This window comes from Pogonomyrmex barbatus, unplaced genomic scaffold (genome assembly GCF_055798465.1).
Source record: "Pogonomyrmex barbatus isolate J1 unplaced genomic scaffold, ASM5579846v1 scaffold2, whole genome shotgun sequence".
In the NCBI taxonomy this organism is placed as follows: Eukaryota; Metazoa; Arthropoda; class Insecta; order Hymenoptera; family Formicidae; genus Pogonomyrmex; species Pogonomyrmex barbatus.
In genome coordinates, this window is record NW_028297116.1 from 23,600,926 (window position 1) to 23,613,117 (window position 12,192).

A 12,192-nucleotide genomic window follows, 5' to 3' on the forward strand; every position below is an offset into this window, starting at 1 on the left:
CCCAACGAGCTAGTCGATCGTCTTCGATTGCTCGACACCTCTCGAGCGAGCAACGATGCTCATGACAACGAGATTCTGTCGATAATCGAGGAGCTTCGTGAGATCGAGTAAAACGCGGCGCGCGCTCGCGGCGGCCGGTATTCCCGTTATGTTGATGAACAAACTCGGAAAATCGTTGGAATCGTTCGGCGGAGGCGACAGAGTACGCTCGATAGAGTCCCTATGTCGTTACGTGCGTAACAATTCGCTCTGAGCGACGATTACTACGATGCGAGAAACAGAACCATACGGCGTTTAGCCGCACCAAGAACCAATAACGATGCCGCGAGGAAGAGCTACGTGGATAGCGCGTTTCGAGACGCGGAGACGAGGATCTCCGAGACGAGAAGCTACGCGAACGAACTCTCGGCGAGTACCCGAGCGTTGCTGTCGGAGACGAACGAGAGCACGGCCAAGTCGATCGGCGAATTGGAGAAATCTATGGCGCGCATAGCCAGATTGTTTCTAAAGTAGAATACGCAGATCGAGATTACGAGCAAATTATCGCGCGTGATAGATTCGTCATCCGCGAAGGCTTAATGTTCGTGAACAAATTCGGGAAGTCTCTAGAGAGGCAGCGCGACAATCGAGTCTCTACGAGCGTACGTGCGTCGCAGCGCACTTTGCCTGAATCCGGATGACTACGACGTCAACAGACGCAAGATACGGCATCTGGACGCGCCGATTGATGACGCTGATGCGACGACCAAGGATTACGTCGACGATGCGCTTCGCGTAAGGAGCGAGGAGTCGAAAGCTCTAACGGACGAGCTATGAAAACAGCTGGAAGATATGAACAAGCGGATTCGGAATATTTTCCTACAGTATTACGATAAGAACCGAAGTGGATTCTGCGACACTTCGAAAAGAAGAGGAAGGCCTCGCTCATCGATCACGACAAACGAATAGGAGAGACAAGAGACGCGATGGAACGAGCGCTCGAGAAGCGGGACGAATTGCGAGAAACCTGAGCGAAATCCAAAAGGTCGTCGACGCTCAGAAGAAATAGACGCGAAACCTGGAGGAATCCCTGCGATCAAGGAGAGGAGAGAGGCTCGCTCATCGATCTCGATAAACGAATAGGAGAGATGATGCGACGGAACGAGCGCTCAAGAAACGGGACGAACTGCGAGTTAAAGACTTGAGCGAGATCCAAGGGTCGTCGAGACGTTCGGCGATGCTCAGAAGAAACGAACGCGGAATCTAGAGGAATCATTGCAAAATCTAGAGGAATCCCTGCGAAACGAGCTCGACGCGTTGTCGATGAGCCGCGAGAGGATCTCGACGAACGTGAAAAATCTCGCGCGTAGCATGATAGATCTGAGAATCGTGAGAAAACTCGCGACGGACAAAGCAAATAATGAGAGAGACGCTGGACAAAACGCTGGCCTCGTTGAACGTAGATAAAATGGTAACTAGGGAAAAGATAGACGAATTAGTAGTCGCGCTAAAAACGGATATTCCGAATACCATGAAACACGCGATTAATGTTTGGAACGAGGAACAAGAGCGAATGCGCGAAACGACGAGCACGAATAAAACTAGCGCGAATCGCGCCTCCTTGTAAATCAACGATGAGCGTCGAAAAGAGGAGCTTCACGCACTCGCGCGAAGAAACTTCCCGCGTCGTCGCGTCATGGTGCGCGGTTATGACGACCTGTGGCAGGCCGATATCGTCGAGATGCATCCGTATGCGCGACAAAACAAAGGTTAGGTTACAACTACGTGATGACAATTATCGACGTATTGAGCAAGTACGCGTGGGCGGTGCCGCTGAAGAGCAAGAGTGGAAGCAAAGTAGCCGCGACGTTGTCCAAGATACCAGGTGTATGCATAAGTTTTTTCTGGTTTTTTAGTAAAAAAAGACACGTAATTTTCAAGGGAAATTAATTTTTTTTATTCAAAATATTGGCCATCGGCTTCTACACATTTCGCCCATCTTTTAGGTAATTTATGAATACCATGCCAGAAAAACTGCTTGTCTTTTGCGGCAAACCATTCGTCGAGCCATTTTCCAACTTCCTCGAAATTGCTGAAGTGCTGCTCTGCGAGCGCGTGCCCCATTGATGCGAAGAGGTGATAGTCAGATGGCGCCAGGTCTGGGGAGTACGGCGGGTGCGGAAGGATGTCCCATCCAAGCGATTTCAAGGTGTCTTTCACTGGTTTTGCTGTGTGAGACGGCGCATTGTCGTGTAAAAAAATCACTTTGCCATGTCTTCTGGCCCATTCCGGTCGTCTTTCGATTAATGCGTGGTTTAAATTAATCATTTGTTGGCGATAGCGTTGTGTATTAACGGTTTCGCCGGGCTTCAAGAGTTCATAATACACAATACCGCTCTGGTCCCACCAGATACAGAGCATGGTCTTCTTGCCGAAGCGATTTGGCCTTGGTGTTGATGGACCGGCTTCGCCAGATGAAAGCCACGATTTTTTCCGCTTCGGGTTTTCAAAATAAATTCATTTTTCGTCACCCGTCACAATTCGATACAAAAATGATTTCCTTTCGTGGCGTTGAAGCAGCATTTCACAAGTGACTTTGCGATTTTCCATTTGACGTTCATTCAAATCGTGTGGGACCCATTTACCGAGTTTATTGATTTTTCCCATTGCTCGTAAACGTCTGCTGATTGTTTCTTGTGACACATGTAATGCTTCTGCTAATTGCCGTTGAGTTTGAGTTGGGTCATCATCCAATAACTCCTGCAATTGCTCGTCTTCGCATTTTTGTGGTCTACCAGAGCGCTCACTGTCTTTCACATTGAAATCATCACTTTTAAATTGTCGAAACCATGTCTCACATGTTCTAATCGATGGAGCGTGTTTACCATATGTTTCTACCAGCAAACGATGACTTTCAACAGCCTTTTTCTTTTGATTAAATAAAAAAAGCAATGCGTGCCGCAAATGTTCTTTTTCAGGCACAAAACTCGACATGATCACTGAACGATAAAACAAAGACGCTAGTTTTTGGCGGACTCAACTTGTGTGTGTTTGTAGTTTTAAATGTCAGACGAACAAAATGATGTATGTGTCAAATTAATACGCTGCGTACTTTTCGCTGGCGACATCTCTTAGTTAAACCGGAAAAAACTTATGCATACACCTGGTATTTCGACGACGCTCGACATCCGCGAAATCTACAAACGGACAAGGGCAAGAAGTTCTGCAACGCCTCCGTAAAAGCGGTTACGGACAGATACGTCACGACTCGACGATGAAGGCGGTGGTGGTGGAACGATTTATCGCACGCTCAAGAACGACATGTGGAAACTCTTCACGCTCAATCATACAGATGGCTCGACGCTCTACCGCGTTTAATCTCGGAGTATAACAACCGCGTGCATCGAACGATCGGAATGCGACCGGCGAACGTAACTCCCGCCGTTGCCAAGAGACTCCTCTCCACGGTATACAGTCACTTGAAAATCGCAGCCCCCACGAAGTTCAAGGTGAACGATCCGGTACGCATCAGCAAATTCAAAACAATTTTCGAGGAGGGATATACGCCTAACTGGACGACCGAGATTTTTCGAATCACCAAGCACGAATCCCGTATTTGCTGAAAGACTATCGCGGAGAGCCAGTGGAGCATTCTACGAACACGAGTTACTGCGAGTTTCCAATTCCGATATCTATCTCGTAGAGAAGGTGCTACGTAGAAAGGATGATAGGGTTTTCGTCCAATGGTTAGGAATGGACAATACACATAACTCTTGGATACATAAAAGGGCTGTATTGTAATGAATAAAGAGTACAAAGATATCTTACATGAAACGATTACTTATTCTACATTGATAAAAGTATTTATACTATGTTGGTATCTGATAACGATATCTTATAATGACTCTACGGTAATGTATCGATGGAGTCGGATATTACGTGTCGCTTGTCATCGTAAGGACTCAAGGGCTTTAGTTCGGACACGGTGTAAACCTCGTGCAGTATCGAACGTACGCACGCCTGACATCTCGATTGCTGCGATGATTCGTCCAAGCAACGCGCAAAATCCTTGAACGTTATTGTTTTCGCGACGATATTCCTCTTGACGCCCTTTATTCTTTTCGTATCACTCTTTTCCAGAATTCTCAGATATCTTCGCCCTGAGCCCTATGAACTCCGTCATGATCGCTCCGTTGTTCTTGTCCTTCATCAAGCCGAGAAAAAAAACGGTCCTTCTTGTTCGCGTACGGTATATCGTACGTGTTGTCGTCGAAGTAACCGCTGGTGTCGAATCTCGCGATATCCCGCTTCATATTTTCGTAAACGTTCTGGCATTTCAAAAAATATATCAAGCTATCGGTGTCCATGTACATGATTTTGCATTTAGAGCGATAAAGCGGGATCATATAATCCTAATGAAAGTTGTACAAATGCATCTTGGATATTTCTAGAATGCACATACCGACATAGATCGGTTTGTTAAACTTAACTTCGAGTTTGCACAACTCGACGGCCATGAGATTCTCGTCGAAGACGCTCCTGCTGTGGAAGTTCGGTTTCGCGATCAGCGCCTCCGCGCCGTATCTTCCGTTCCAACGCATCACGAGCCTACGTGATCGCGCACGTTCTCCATAATCTTGTCGAAAACCGCTTGTTCATCAGCTTATACAGATTTTTCTCGAACTCGTTGTTCGCGCGAGTTCTCCATTCCGTATTGAGTTCGATGTATGTACGCGCGTAGCCAAGGAGAATTGCAACGCGCGATACACTTTCGTCACGTGTAAACCGTATCGCATACACTGTTGAAGATTGCGATAGTTCGTCACGTAACGCGACTTGTCGTAGAGCGTGAGTAGCTTTTTGTTTCGCTTTTCCGGCGGTTTTTCGCGCATCGGGCAGAACGGAAGATCCGCGTGGCCATCGTGAAGATATCGCGGATACTCGAGAGCGATCTCTAGAATATAATCGATATCAGAGTCAGGTGGGACGGACATAACGTCGAAACTCTCGATGTCCTCGACTACTGAAATTCCGCGTACGGTAAAGGGCTCATGGCCCAGCCGTAGAGATTGTTCACGTCGTAGTACATGAGATACGACGACGATCGAGACGAGTCATACGACGATTCGTATTGATTGTTAGCTCGCGCGTATCTATTCGAGCATTGACTCAAACCGCTACGTACACCGCGCTCTACGACACCATATCGATATCAATAAGCAGATCGAATCGAACGTTCGTGTATTTTAACATAGCGTCCCACGTGTATCCCGGTAACGTGAAATAATGCGCTGAATCCAACCCGTAACTCTCCATACAGATGTTCCGAAAATTTTCAAAAACATCCGCCAAGAGAAGCACATCCGTTTTCAAGTATAGATCGCAGTACTCATCGAAAGTCCTCACGCGATAACGCTCCCATATCCTTCGCGCGTGCTCGTAATCGCTAGCGCACAGTTTCGCCAGTTAAAGAACTGTGAAAGGCTTCGATCGGCGATAACTCGGTCTCTAATAGTTTATCAACGCTGTACGTTTATCAACGTACTCGTACGGAAATACGCCCTTGCGCGTGAGCAACTCGAAATCCTCCGCGACGAGACCGGAGAATCGCGCGATCCTCAATTTTTCCCGATTTAGATACGAAACTAATTTCTCTAGACTGGTATTGAGAAACTTAAACGAATCTACGAAACGTAGTTTAACGCAATTTTTCCATTTTCCGTATATCGAATTGTTGATGGTTTTCAAAAACGCGATGTAATTCTCTTTAGTCAGGTAACAAGTCGACTTTATTCTCAAAAATGTTCGCTACATCTCTGATAATAAAATGCGCGTCGTAACCGGGTAGATTATGAAAGAATACGGGAATAATGAATGCGTTCTGATAGTTCAAATTGTAGCTCGTATACGCGGGTTCTCTGTAATGTTCGGTAAGATGACAATGATCGCGCACGCGAACGTCGTACGGTGAGCTCCGACATCGATACGCTCGCGCAGAGAACCTTCCTCACGCGACATGCGAGAGCGCGCAGCTCTTGGACGAACCACGAGACGCAGTCGTCGCCGTGACGAGATCTATACGCGAATATGATTCCGTTGTGCAAATAATATCCCATGCTGAACGCCTTGTGATGTTGATAGGCGAATCTGTTGTCGAGATTCCCCGCTAACCGTTGATCTCCCTTTTCTAAAACGCACTCCAGATCGGCGTACACGACGAATCGTAATCTCTCCTTTCTATCGTGATTGCGGAAGAAGAGTCACTTGTCGACCTCGCTCGGAAGAATAACACAGTCGTTCGCTCTTCCGCACTCGACGCTATGCGCGACCAATTTCTTATTCGAGTAAAAGTAATGCAGACATCTGAAGAAAAAATGATTTATGATTAATATAAAATTTACCTCGCGACGAGCATAGTCTCTCTTATACTTATCGATCGCATATGTACTTTTTCTCCTTGCCTGTTTATTTGGGATGCTAACAGTCGAGACAGGTGCTTTATCCATACGAAGTGATCGACGTTATCGCCGCGTCACTCGTTCGACAGATAAAGCAAATTCACGTGCGTAGACTTCTTGTTCCCCGTGAGCAACAAGGGAACGACCACGATACCGTTCCTCTCCCTTTTCTCTCGAATGGCAAATACATTGATAGACAAATCGTTAAGATGCTCGAATCTAGCGATTTTTTATAGCGTCATAGGAAAGTCGATACCGTCGAAATTCAATACCGTCGAATAATGAGGATATGACGAAGGTCTCTTCGAGTGTAGATCGAGGGATACAGAGCGGCCATCACCACCCACGCAAAGCATGCGTTATCGTTTGAACGTTGATCACGGCTCTCTATTCCTTATCTCCAGAATGGAAGTGACATCCAACATCCAGCATAGGATTACACTTGTTCACATTAATCATCAAATTTAATATCTGAAATAACGCCCAACTGCTGTCGCGTTCCTGAAATTCCTCCAGCGACGTCAAAATAACATCCTTAACGTCTCTGTTGTACCATTCTCGTAGATCGGACATATCGAATAGCTGACGATTCCTCGTGTTCGAATGTTCTTAACAGCGCTCTTATTATTCGCGATGAATTCCCCGTGAAACGCGGTGTTGACCTTCAAACACGTGTGCATATCGAGATCGACACGCACTCGCTCGAGCACTGTGTCTTTCGCGTCCTCGAGAAACCGTTGGGGTTCGACGTACTCGATGTTTATCACCGCACCTGTTGGTACGCGATTCGCAAAGGTCGTCTCGAGATCCATCCACTCGAATCCCTTCGAACCGTCGTACCCTGCACCCGAGTAACTGAAACGTGAACTCGCCTCAAAGCGAGTCTCACACCCTCCAACTGTGCTATTCGAGAGACCAGAGAATTTATCGTTCCGATAAGTACCATAGAGTCGATTCTATTCTCGCATCTGTCTCTCAAACTTCGAGACACTCAACGCACTCCCCTTCCCAAACGCAATAGGCGCACACCCCCTTCAACTCCCGCTCGAGAAGATCGCGACTCTTCTCCATATTGCGACTTCCACACGGTGTTACCCCGACCGTCCGTAGGAACGACGAATTTGACTCGAATTTCTCTCTCTCTCTCTCTCTCTCTCTCTCTCTCTCTCGCTATTCTCTCGTAGATCACTGCTCTGTTGCTCAGAGCAAGCAACATTTCGATCCATAGTTTCTCTCGCGAGCTCTCTGCACCGATCTCTCGTCGCAGGTGATACGTGACCACCAGTGAACATCCTCTCTCACCGATCCACTCCTTGTCGTTACTAGGCGCAATAGTCTCGTGACACTCTAAACTAATCTCGTCACTACCGATAACCGACGCAATGATCGTCGCCGATATCGCTGTCGAAATCGCGATGCGTTACGATATGATCGAACGCACATAAAGGCGGATCATCGCCTCTCTCAAAGACGAACCGTCGATAAATGCGAATTCGTCCATATATCACGTTCTTAACAATGAAAAAAAATGTCTCTCGCGACTAGATATATACTCTGAGGCAGTGTCGAAGATGCGCCAAACCGCGCCAAACCTCCCGAAAAGACAGCATCCTTTCCAGCCTCGTAAAGATGCCATCTAACCGTGACATCCTAAAAATAGAATGCGCGCCTTCTTGTCGCCACGAAAAACAGGACGCGCTAGGTCCCGTAGAAGACGTCTAGACACAGGACGCGCGCTTTCCTGTCGCCACAAAAAACAGGACGCGCTAGGCCCCATAGAAGATGCTTAGACAGGACGCGCGCCTAACTACGGCATCCTAAAAAACAGGACGCGTGACATCCCCCCGCCGAACCTCGCGAGCGACGCCGAAAAGAAACGTCCCCTAAAAAGGGGAAAAAACCATGCCCAACCGCCAGGCCCACGATCGCTAGGCCCACGACCGCCAGGGGGAAATCACCTCCCGACCGCCAAGGGGGGGAACATCCTTATCAACCGAGTAGAAAAAAATTACTCCGGTGACCGCCAGGGAGATCCACCTCCCCCGAATGCGAACCTCCCGGGGATACTATGACTCCCCTCCCCTTCACCCCCCTCTCCCCCGCGGAGGTATGATGCCCCCCTTGTTTACCTACTTTTATCCTGCCCGAAAAACTCGGGAAAACTCATCTATTATTGAAAAGAAAAATTATAATTGAAAAGAACCAGAAGTTTCGGAATACTAGAAGGACTACCGATAGACTATCATTTGACGAAACTGGACTAAAATCTATATTTCGATCAATTACATGACTTTTAAATATTTAATTACAATTATCTGGACGACTCATAAACGTTAATGACATTTCATAACTCTTCATACGAAATACAAACAATTCCATACAAAATCATTATTTCATTTAGCTCCGGCCAATTAATCCGACTAAATACATAGTGAAAAAATAAATAATTAATTACAATTGACTGAATGACTCACAAATCTTTTCAATCGCACTTCAAAACTCTTCAAACGAAATACAAACGATTTAATATAGTAATTCCTCAACCGGGTCTTTTTTTCGGTCAAGTGTGTGAGCTTGTGTTTTTCATTGTGCATCCAGCTTTATCATTGGCGGAATTGAGCGCAATGATTGCGTAACAGAGATCAAGGTTGCATTCCGATATTCACTACCTTTGAGTATATAAACATGGAGAGGGAATATTGGCATTGAAAGTGTGTCCAAAGTATGTGCGAGAGAGAAAGATATACGAGTGGTACTCGTATATCTTTCTGCGCATGCATCGAAATTGACAGATACTATAAGCAAGCAATATATAGTATGATGTGAAGAACAATAGGTGTCATAAATGATATTATATAGGGATAATGTAATAGTAAAAAAAATGTTAAATAGATAGAAATGAAATGTTAAATAGATTAATATATATCATTAATATATACCATTATAATACAAGAAAATAATTTTTATTGATGTTTAAAATGAATCAATTTTGTAAACTTACGTCTAATATAATCTTTGTGGGTGCATTCGTTTATGCAGTCACTACCATAGATGTCGTTCGTTTACTCCGTCTGCGAAAGTGACTACAGCGCAGTTCGTCGTTCGTTTACACAGGAACGTATCTCATCTGTGCTATCTCAAAAATCCTGCTTTAGATGACCTGCTTGTATTACTGCGTAAACTAACACCAAAATGAATCTTATTAGAATAAAAAGCGAAAAGGGTCAGAAATAAATAATTGATCCAAGTAAAATAAGAATAATAAGATATAATTAAAATAAAAATAAGGTAAAATTAAAAAAAGTAAAAAAAAATAAGAATAAAAAATAAGAATAAAATAAGAATAAAATAAGAAAAAATAAGAATAAAAATAAAAAGAAATAAGAAAAAAATGAGAATAATAAGATATAATTCACAAAAAATTAATATCTAACCTTTAAGTAAAATTTATTAGATTAAATATTTTTTATAATAACCATTGTTTATATCAATTAAATTTAATATCAATAAAATATTATCTTTTATACAATAAAAAAGTTTTATTATATTTTAATTATTCGAATATAAATTTATGTATAAAATTGTCTCTTTATTTATCATTGACTTAGTTTACACTTAGCTGTCCAATCCCGGTCACTTCAAAATTAAGTGGATTTAGGGAGCGTTTACACCGGATTGATCTTACTCCGCTAAGAAAAGAGGATTAAAATGGATCGAAATTAGTCTGTTTACACTTAAGAAATATTACTTCATTCCAAAGTGAATCGGGATTTAACGGCTGGGTGTAAACTAAGTCATTCAAACAATCGGCTCAATTTCTATTGGAAGGTACGATCCGTGCAGTTATTCACGCAGTTCGGTAAATTTCGATCATATTATTATATTAATCCGCCGTATGCTTCGAACTCATGCGCAATACATATTTCCGGACATCTTCAGAGAAAGAGGTACTAAAAAGTATATCTCTCTGTCTAATCTCCCATGTATTTTATATATATATATATATATTCTTACATTTATATATATATATATATATATATATATATATATAAGAAAAATGAAAAAACATATCAGATAAAACTTTTAGATTAATTTGTGGAAAAAGTTTTAAAATAATATGTGGATATGTAATTCTATATCGAAGTTTTTATTTTTTTTATGGTAATTCTGTAAAATAATAAAAAAAGAATAAAATAAAAATTACAATATTTAATGAATCATACATAGCATACCTGCTGCATACTTAAATTTTGGTTTTATATATAGTTTCTAATGTTGTTTTATTTTATATACATAATACATAATACACTCGTTTTTTAAATAATGAAATTATAGAAAAATAATTTTCCTTTTAAAAATGCGAGTTCTAGGAAAAATATAATAGTTATAATTATTTTGAACAATAAATGTTTTGAGATTAATAAATGGTTTTCTATAAATAGATGGTTCATGTTGTTTATACGTATTGCACTTAAGCTTCTTCTTCTTTCTTTTTCCATCGCTCACAAATATATCTATTCTTCTTTAAATATTAAAAATTCTAAGTAATGCGAACCTAATGTTCTAATGTAATAAAATCTGTTAGAAAAGTGGATAATAAAATATAATTTTTTTTTAATTTCAAATGAAACAATTAAATAATTTTTTTTCTAAGAATTATTATATATTAAGAATATAATGTAAGAATTAGACGACCGTCGAGCGATCATGAAAGAGATTCGAAATATAAACAGCTAATAGAGAGGAGCCGTCGCGGTCCTGCAGACTAAGTCTTGGTGGTAGGCGAGAGATCCCGAGTTCAAAGCCAGAGTCGGTCTTCGTTTATTTTTCCGAATCTAATAAATATCTTTCAATAAATGTGATTGAATTTATAATTTAAAGTTCTCAAAATTTATAAAATTTATTAGGTGTACAAAAAAGTTCTGAGCTTTTTTTTTGTAAAATTCAATCTTTATTCAAAAACAAACAAAAAAAATATTAATCAGCGAAATATTCCCCGTTTGCATCAACGACCTTTTGCCATCTTTCGGGTAGCTTGCGAATCCTTGACGATAGAAGCTCACCGGCTTCGAAGCGATAAAGTCATCAATGCATTTTCGTATCTCTTCAAATCTCAAATGTGTATCAGCCAAATAATGCTGCAGCGACCGGAATAGGTAATAATCGGAAGGTGCCATGTCTAGGCTATACGCCGGGTGCGGGAAAAGTTCCCAGCCTAACGCAAAGATATGATCCTGAGTCGCTTTCGCAATATGTGGTCGCGCATTGTCATGAAGCAAGATCATTTTACGACATCCTTGGCCAGTAAATGGCCTCTTTTCTTCTAATGCATCGCTCAAATTGGTCAATTGTTGTTGGTAGCGGTCTGCCGTGATTGTTTCATCCGGTTGTAACAACTCGTAATACAACACACCTTTCCAATCCCATCAGATACAGAGCCAAAACCTTCTTGGCGTGAATATTGGGCTTTGGCGTCGATGTCGAAGGTTCATCAGGGTCAACCCATGATTTTCTACGGTTAGGGTTATCATAAAGAATCCACTTTTCACCTATAATGATTTTGTGCAGAAAATCTTTTTTCCGGAACTTTGAAAGCAAAGTGAGTGCAGTGTCACGCCGACGATTTTTGTTGTCTTCGGACAATTCATGCGAAACCCATCTGCCTTCCTTCTGAACCTTTCCCATCGTATGTAAACGTACGGAAATGGTTTGCTGCGTAACGCCAAGCTGTTCTGCAAGCTCCTTTTCAGTTTGC